The sequence below is a fragment of the Theropithecus gelada genome, chromosome 14 (genome assembly GCF_003255815.1).
Source record: "Theropithecus gelada isolate Dixy chromosome 14, Tgel_1.0, whole genome shotgun sequence".
NCBI lineage: Eukaryota > Metazoa > Chordata > Mammalia > Primates > Cercopithecidae > Theropithecus > Theropithecus gelada.
The window spans coordinates 8,265,262-8,273,930 of NC_037682.1; the positions used below are offsets into that span (position 1 = coordinate 8,265,262).

The 8,669-nt window shown below is 52.5% G+C and overlaps 1 long non-coding RNA gene across 1 annotated transcript; it reads right to left on the bottom strand.

Annotated features, from left to right (window-relative positions):
- Nucleotides 1-720: 720 nt before the first annotated feature.
- LOC112606931 lies at nucleotides 721-8,248 on the bottom strand. Its single transcript, XR_003115710.1, has 3 exons — nucleotides 7,446-8,248; nucleotides 6,888-7,005; nucleotides 721-1,065 (listed from the first exon to the last, which is right to left on the bottom strand). It is a non-coding gene; the product is annotated as an uncharacterized LOC112606931 (long non-coding RNA).
- Between the last annotated feature and the right edge of the window lie 421 nt (nucleotides 8,249-8,669).

Below are 8,669 nucleotides of genomic sequence, written 5' to 3' on the forward strand. Positions count from 1 at the left end.
CTGCATCTATGTCTGTCTTTTTTTTGGTCTGTAACTTCTTATGTTGTGTGCAGTTCTATGTTTGTGCCTGTGTGTATTTATGTCTACAACTTTCCATATGCCTCTCTGTCAGTGTCTGTGTTTGTGTCCATATCTGAGTCTGCTCTGGGTCTTTCAGCATCTGATGGCGTGGTGGGATGTGCATGCATCCCCAGACTCAGTATAGCTTCTGTTGCCCTCTCTGATGTCACCTGTTGGGCTCCTGCACCATCTATATCTTGCTCACCCCTTTCCACCTAGCATATTCTCCTCTTTCCAAGGGCCCCCTAACCATTTACAAAGCTCTCTTGTTGCATGCAATCTCTAGTAAAAACATGGAGGAAAGGAGCCCCACATGACCTCTCCCTTTTCTCTTGAATCATCCTGAATTCTCCCTGGCCTGCAGGAGTAAGTGGTTTTCCATCACTCCATATTTGGAGAGCTGAGAGAAGAGAAGGGCTTTCTTTAGTTCTAAAAAAAAAAAAAAAAAAAAAAAAAAAAATCCTGGTGTGGGCACAGGCATGCGTAGCGCGCATGCACACACACACACAGGCGCACATACACATGCACGCACACACACACAACTGAGAGAATGAGAGAGAAAAAAAAAAATCAAGGTCCCTTCTTTACTGAGAAGAGCTCGCATCTGTTGCCATAGCAACCCACCCACTCCTTCCCCGAAAAATCACCAAGAAGAGGTGATGGCATCGAGGAGGGATTGGCTGATTCCTTTCTTTATTATTTTTTCCGAAAAAGGGTTTTTGTAGCAAAAACGGGCCGTGAGTTCCCTTGCCCCTGTCTTGCACAGCTTTATTGGGAACCTGGGGGAAGGGCATCACCCCCCAGCCTTTATCAGAGAAGAGGAGGTGTATCTTTTCCAGAGATTTGGAGGAGGATTATCTCCTGGGAAGGAGTTGAAGGGTAGCTGAGGAATCTGCTTCTTCAGAACAGCATGGAGACTCCTGGCTGCTAGTCTGGAGATATGGAGCAAGGATCTTGACAGAGGGCTGTCAAAGTGTGATCTTGTCTTGCTCTGGACAAATGTGTCTACGAGAAAGAGAAAGGGGGAGGAAGGGAAGGGAAGTTGGGAGAGACAGAAAGAATATGAATGAATGAATCACTGAATGGGGCTTCAGAGAAAATGACAATATGCCAAAGGATGAAAGCTTGCAGTAGTGGTCAGACCAGACAGGTGGGCAAGATGGTCCAAGAAAGATGCATTGATGCAATTGGTGGTGCTGCAAGTCACCAATGAGACCACAGCTGCAACTACTTAACTTGTGGCCACAGGTGAATGTTCCAGAGGAGCACTGACGCCCATTTTTCACAGTTCTATTCCCAGCCTGAGTCTCAAAGGCCTCCTCCAAAGCCTGGCCACCAGCCACTGCAGCCACATCACTCTCTCAAGTGAACTGTAGCTTCCTGCCAAACGACTGGATGGTGGAAAGAAAGGGATTCCTTGTTTCCTCCTGTGCTTGGCTTGCTACAGAAATGGGGTCACTTGGGGCTCGAGCTTGGAAAGACAGATGAAGAATCTGACCCTGGAGAGAGACACCTTCTTTTCTGGCAGGCTGCTGCCACCCTCAGCAGGCAAGGGCATGGCCAGGTGAGGTTGGCATGGGCAGTGGGTGCAAATCCACTTAACATTATGGAGCAGAGGGACAAAAAGACTCCAGATTTGCTCTGGCCTGTTAGACACATTCTCACGACAAATCTCACTGATATCATTATTTTTATTTATATACAGTCTTGTTCTTTCACCTAGACTAGAGTGCAGTGGTCTGATCATAGCTCACTGCCACCTCAAACTCCTGGGCTGAAATGATCCTCTGTGTCAGCCTCTCGAGTAGCTGGGACTACAGGCATAAACTACTACACCCAGATAATTGAAAATTTTTTTTCTGCCGAGGCTGGTCTTGAACTCCTGACCTCAAGCAATCCTCCCACCTTGGCCTCCCAAAGTGCTGGAATAACATATGTGAGCCACGACACCCAGCCTTGACTGATATGATGATGCTCATTTGATAGATGGTGAAACAAAGGCTCGGAGACGGATAATGACTTAATCAAAGTCACACAGCAAGTCTCTGGCAATGCTGAGCCTCACCCCTAGTTCCTGCTCCCAACCCAAGCTTTCTCTCTTGCACCACATGATAGGGCTAGGGTTTACAAACTATGGACTGCAAATCTAGCCTCATCTAGCCTGCTGCCTCTTTTTGTAAATAAAGTTTTATTGGAATACAGTCACATTCATTCATTTACTCATTGTCTATGGCTGTTTTCACATTACAATAGAAGAGCTGAGTAGTTGCAACAGAGACCACATGGTTCAAAAGCCTAAAGAACTTTTTGACCCCTTTTTACTAACTGATCCTTTAGAGAAAAAGTTTGCCATCCTTAGACCAGAGGATGAGTTCACACCACGAATATCTCCACTTGTTTCTCTTTCTCACCCAGAAATCTCTCTTAACCCAGGGTATACCAAGCTATCATTTCAACTCCCTTTACTGTTCCAAATGCCAGGGAGAAGTAGTGCTCCTGCACAACTTAAAGGAGGAGAGGTGGGAAGCCCAATGGGCCAGGCTTTTTATTGGTTTCCAGCCTCCTTTGTGGCTGTGGAGATGTATCCTCCCCATGCAGGATGACGCTCCACTTCCTGCAACAGGTGTTGGAAAAGGCAATGAGGAGACAGGGTACCCTATTCCATCCCTATTCCAACCCTAGTCTGCAGGACTGCATTTTGGGCAGGGGGTCTCAGGGCTGGTGATTAAGGCATTGTAAGGAAGACAAAATTTATGTATGGGAGGAAAAGGAAGGTATTGTGGGATCTTGGGCCTCCCGAAGCCTCCAGTCTGACCCAGGGGAAGAATCTCTGTATGTCTTCTCAGAGATATTGATTAAATTGCCCAGGATCACACAGCTAGAATGAGATACATCCACAATTGAACCCAGATTTTCCTGACTTCTACTTTGTTTTTTTCTAGGTTGTTCTTTTGAATTTGGTGGATTTGAAACCAGGGAAAGGTTTTCTAACAGATTCCTAAGCACCTCCCCATCCTGCGTCCACAGCTCCGCGGTCAGTGCAGCGAGAATAGGAAACCCACGCAGAGCTGGCTTGTGCAGTGGCCGTGTTGTCTTCCGCTGCATCTTAGCAGGCTGTTTTCCTTTTCCTGAGGCCTTTTCATTATGCTATCACTCCCTCAATTCTACTTGCACATGAAAGCATTCAGAACATTTTATCTATTTATGGTTATGAAATCAACAAAGCTCATGTAAAGAGGGTGCAGGCTGGCACCCACGCATTGAGACGGCCAGAGCTGGGTGAATGAGCGGAGAGCCAGGAAGGTGAGGGACACAGAACCATGGAGGGGGTGGGAGGGGGAGAGTGGAGCCCAGGTGGGAATAGATGAAACTTTTGTGGGCAATGTCCTGAAGGCAGGGCTGAGAGAAGAGGACGCAAGGAATGCAGTGAGGAGCAAGTCAGAGCAGCCACATCTCAAGAGGGGAAAGAAACCTAATCAACTAAAGCCACTTTTCAAATGCAGAGCAGCGGCCACTTTGTGCCCTGGGGAGACTGGAGGAGGCGGACTTTCCTCACATTCATTTTCATAGTCGTCTCCACCACCACTCCCAGCTGGCGAATTCTGGTCCTGCTGGTCCTCCAGTGAAGTCCGGGGACCCCCTCAGTGCCCCCAGCCCCTGTGCTTCCTCGTCACCACACTCTGCACCCTGCGCTGTCCCTGCACGTTTACTTGGCTGTCTCCCCTACCAGCATCTACATCTGGTCTTCATGTTCCCAGCATCCAGTACAAGGCCTGACACAGGGCAGGGGCTCAGGCGAGTAAGTCATTCATGCAACAAACAGCTGAGGGTGGAATTTGTGCCAGCCTCTGCAGTGACGTGATGGTGCCCACATACAGCTGGTCTCGGCCTCATGGAACCTGCAGGCTGGTGAGAGAGCAAGGGGTCCATCCAGCAACTTCAGTGGGATACTGCTGTCAAGGAGGCATACTGGGAGTTTGGGGAGAGCAAAAGGAGGGGTGACCCTGCCTGAGGAGTCGGCACTGGCCTCCCCAAGTAGGTGCATTTGAGTTGAGCTGCTGGTAGCAAGTCAGTGCTGACTGGGCCAGGCTGTGCTGGGTGGGTGGCTGGGTGGACAGAGGAGTGTGGCCTCATAAATGAGACTTGACACGGTGCCAGGTAGCCACAAAAGAAACCACTGTAGCTGAGGTTGTGTTAACAGGGACAGGCAGCAAAAGTGGAGAGAGGGCAGCCTCTGTTAGGGCTGCTCTAGGAGGTTTGGCTCTAGAACTTATGCTCTGGGTCCAAGCCTAGCCTTGAGCACAGCAGCCAATGAGGAAGGGCCAACTGCACCCGAGGCTGTGAGGCAGGGCCCAGGGCATCCCCCAGGCCTGACTCTGGTAAGCCCTCCAGCTTGTCTGGCCTCATGCACCCCCTTGCCTCTCTTCCAGCTACATAAGCCTTCTTCCAGTCCCTGGCCTGCCACTCTCCTGGCCGCCACAGTGCCTTTGCACATGCTGTTCCCTCCCCTGGGGTGCCGCTGCCTCTCTCCTCTGCCGAGTTCTTCCTATTTTCCCCTGTTAGTTCAGCCCAAATATCATCTCCTCTGGAAAGCCTTCCCTGACCTTCCCGATGAGGCCAAATCCTCAGCTACAGGTTCGCAGACACCCCAGGCCTCTGTTGGCACTTGGCGAAATGGCGATTTAATACTTTATTTTGGTGAGGAATTTATTGCCTCTTCTCCACTAGACTGTGGTCACCATGGCGGGGACCGTGACTGCTTTGCCCACTGTTAATTCCAGTGTGGAGTAAAGTGCTTCATAAACATTTGTAAGAAATGTTTAAAAGATGGAAGGAATGGAGAGATGTTCCTCAGAGAAGAGGAAGCTTGAGGGGTGGTGTGGCATTTGCAGATGTTTGAGGGACCATCAAGCGGCGGTGGGAGAGACATGGTCCGCGTGGAAAGGCCAGCGGGCAGGGATATACCTGGGGCAGGAGGGGGTGGCAGGGGGAGGAGAATCTGGGCTGAGTCCAGCCTCCTCCACAGATTGTTTCTGTGATATTGGTCAGTTAAGTGACTTAACATTTTGTGCCTCAGTTTACCGATTTGTTAAATACAGAAGTGGGGAGAATGATGGCACCTCTATCAAGGGACTTATGTGAGCATTAAAAGAGTTAAGTAGTTAAAACACTCAGAAAATGCCTGATGCATAAAAGGAGCACAAAAAATGCTCAATGGCAGAATGTTGGTCGTTATCTTAACTTTATGAAAAATATAATTTTGAACAAGGCTATGCAGAGACTGCACAGGCTGGTTCAGGAGGCAGCACATGTACTGGCATTGCAAGTGTAGAAATAGCCTGGGTACCCACTAGCAGCTTTGGTCCAGGCCAGGTGTGAGAGCACAAGATGGAGTAAGCCAGGCTGGGGCTGTAGCCTGGAAAAGTCAAGGGATATACTCAAAGTGCCCCTCAGGGCTCTGGCTCAGGCCCCAGCAAGCTTCTTCCCTGGGCAGCAGCTCCCCATTCACTGCTCACCAAGCCAGGGATGGAGGGCCTGGGCTAGGCCCAACACACCCCTCTGGTGCTCAGTAGCCCAGCTCCCCTTGCCATTCTTCTGGAAGCCGACCTGACCATGTTCTTCCCAGCTTAAGACCCTTGTGGCTCCCATTATCTCTGATTACTAAAAACTCCTCCAGGCTGGCACCTCCTTTCTTCCCCTTTCACCCACAGGTGCCTCGGCCTCCAGAGGCTCCAGCTCCAAGTCTCTCCTTGTTACTAACAGGGCACAGCTCATAACATGGGAGTTTACAGATGTGGCACCTACTCATACCGTGTGTACCTGATGAGTGTATTAATTCATGAAAACCTCACAGCAGCCCTATGACATGCCTGCCATCATTACTCCCACAGGCTCTGGGCCAGCAGAGAGGGAGTCTGCAAGGAACAGTCCAGGGGGTCCCAGGAAAGACTGATGGGGTTTAAGGCTCCAGTGGTCAGAGAGGGTCAGGGACTGGGCCTAGGGGCAACAAAGAAGAGACCCCCACGAGCTGGGAGAATGGTGCTCTCCATGCCTGGGAATGCGGGAACCACAGGGAGTTGGGTGAACCATGGTGAGCAGGGGAGAGTGACCTTTACGGCTGAGGATGGAGCAGCTTCTGAAGCCAAGAAGGGCTGAGCACTGGTGGGAGGGGAAGAGCACTAGGAAGCTTTGGTGGAAAGGACCATCAGGTTGAAGGGAAAACCCCTGAATTGCCAGCCCTGACAGGCTGTTAGTTCGGAGAGTCTTCTGCAAAAGGAGTCCAAGGTCCAGGAAGAAGAAGAGGTGAGCTCAGTCAAGATGTCAGTGGATTGTGTTTGGTGCAGGGGAATAGTTCTGAACAGGAGCAGCGGAAGATGCAGATTCTGTTCCCAGCTCTGCCACTAGCCTGCTGGGGGTGTTCTGCAAACCTCTCCCCCTCACTGGGCCTCAGTTTTTGTATTTGCAAAATAGCAGTGGGTCAGACCCCTTAGCCTCAAAGGGCCCTCCCAACCTCTGGTACTTGAGCATCTCTGAGCCTGCTGGGCCACCTGTCCCAGTGCCTCTTGGGCTTTGGAAGTTGAATGCTGCAACCCCAAGCCCCAGTTTCAGGTGGGGATGAGCCCATTGCCCAATGCTAGGGTCCGAGTGGGCCTGAAGGCTCCCAGAGGACCACGTCCTCAGCCCTGGATGGGCAGGGACCCTGGAGACCTGGCCTGTGTGGACACAGGGGAATAAGTACTGGGACTGAGCCTGTAGTTTTGCTTCTTCCACCCAACCCATTGGGCGTCATTCTCACAGCTTGGTGCTAGGTACACCAGGGAACTCACCATTGGAGGGATCCGATGGGTTCCAAGGTACACAAAACAGACTCCCAGATCATCCTCAGGTGGTCTACACAGCCTGTGGCTAAAGCAACTGCTGTCTCCAGCACTTCTTAGCTTCAGTCTGGTGAGAGGAGGAAAGTTCCCTCGGCAGTGTCTTACAGGTGACCACAGAGGGCCCCCACAGCCTGGCCAAAATGCTCAATTTCAGAAAGTCCCAGACTCATAATTGGAGTGAGGGCCCTTGAAAGATGGTCTTGGATGACTGAGGCCTAATGCAGAGAGTGGAGTGACCCAAGTGACTCACGGCCAGCACTTGGTGGAGGTGAACCCAGACTAGGTCCTTGGTTTGTGGTGCAGTGGCCATGCGGGCCTCCCACAGGCTGGCCTCTGGGGTCCAGGTGCTGAGAAGCCTGGGCCAGGAGGTGGAGCTCTAGGTCCTAGTCTTAGCGGCACCCTGACTTGCTGTGTGACCTTGGCAAATTGTGTCTGTCTGAGAGCCGCCTGAGTCTCCCCCTCTGCACTGAGGGCTTGGCGCTGGGGGTGGACGCTCCATTGTAGCACCATTCAGGGTCCCAGGGCTAGCTGTACCAGAGCAGAAACTTCTCTCCTCGCCACCCTTGGAGCCCTCAAGTGCTGCTTGTGTGATCTTCTCCACCTCTGGGTCCCCCATCCCAGTCCAGAGAGGGGCCCAGAGATGTCTGGAATCTGCAGCTTCTTGAGAATATGTCAGGCACTTTCCAGCTGTCGTCCCAGGTCCCCGTCAAACGCCTCCAGGAAGTGCTGCAGGGAGAGGGCAGAAGTCAACAGGACCAGGCAGGGGTTCCAAAGGGCTGGGTCCACTTGACTCTGGGGAGCCCTGCCAGACCCCTGCAGGCCACACCTACATCCAGAAGCAAACTGGTCCTTGTAGGCAGTCTGGGGAAAGGTTTGGTTCCAGAAAGTTCCAGAGCTGGTGGCTGCAGGAATCCTTCAATGCAGGCGATGTTTGCAAGCAGCAGCAACCTGGTTGGTCTGTCGTGGAGTGGTGTCCAGAAGCTTCTCTAAAAACCCCGCCCAGGTCCAGACTGCTGGGGAAGGAGAGGCAGTTGGTGTCATGACAAAGGTGTCCAGCCCCTCTGCTTGGTGCAGGGCAGAGGCTGGGGACTGGCACACGGGGCTGGCTAAGCTCAACCATAAGGAATGGCCTGACCTCTGGCCAGGAGGTCAGCGGCCGTGGGCTCTAGCCCATGCTCTCCCTCCAGGAACTAGTCAATCACTACTTTTCTCTGGGCCTCAGTTTACCTTCCAGTTTAAGGAGGAGGTTGGAGCAACTGGTAAGGGGCTTTCCCGGGATCCTAACTCTGCTCCAGGCTGAGCACAGGGAGAAAAAGATTAAGGGGCTGGGGGGCCTGGAGGGAGGCAAAGGTCTCCACGGTCCCATGGTGGCCCCAAGGGTAGTGAAGTCCTCACCTGGTGTTTTCACCCTGTGGCCTTGTCCAGAGAGGATCCCCGAAGGCGCTAGGCCTGGTATCTCGTTTCTTTCCAAGGTTTGGACAGAAGTCTCCCCTGTTGGAGGAGGGGGCGGGGGCGAGGGGCAAGGGCAGGACCTCCCTTTTCCCTGGTTGAAATGTCCCCACAGAGGGTGGGGGGCGCTAAGATGGGGGTGGTGGGGGCGTGCGGCGCCGGGGACTCCCCAGGCCCCGGCCCCGCGAAGGGCTCGCGGCTCGGGGGCGGGGGCAGCTCCCAGGCTCTGGTGGAGCCGCCACTCCGCCAGTTGCCTTAAAAAGGCGCCAGCGCGCGCGCATC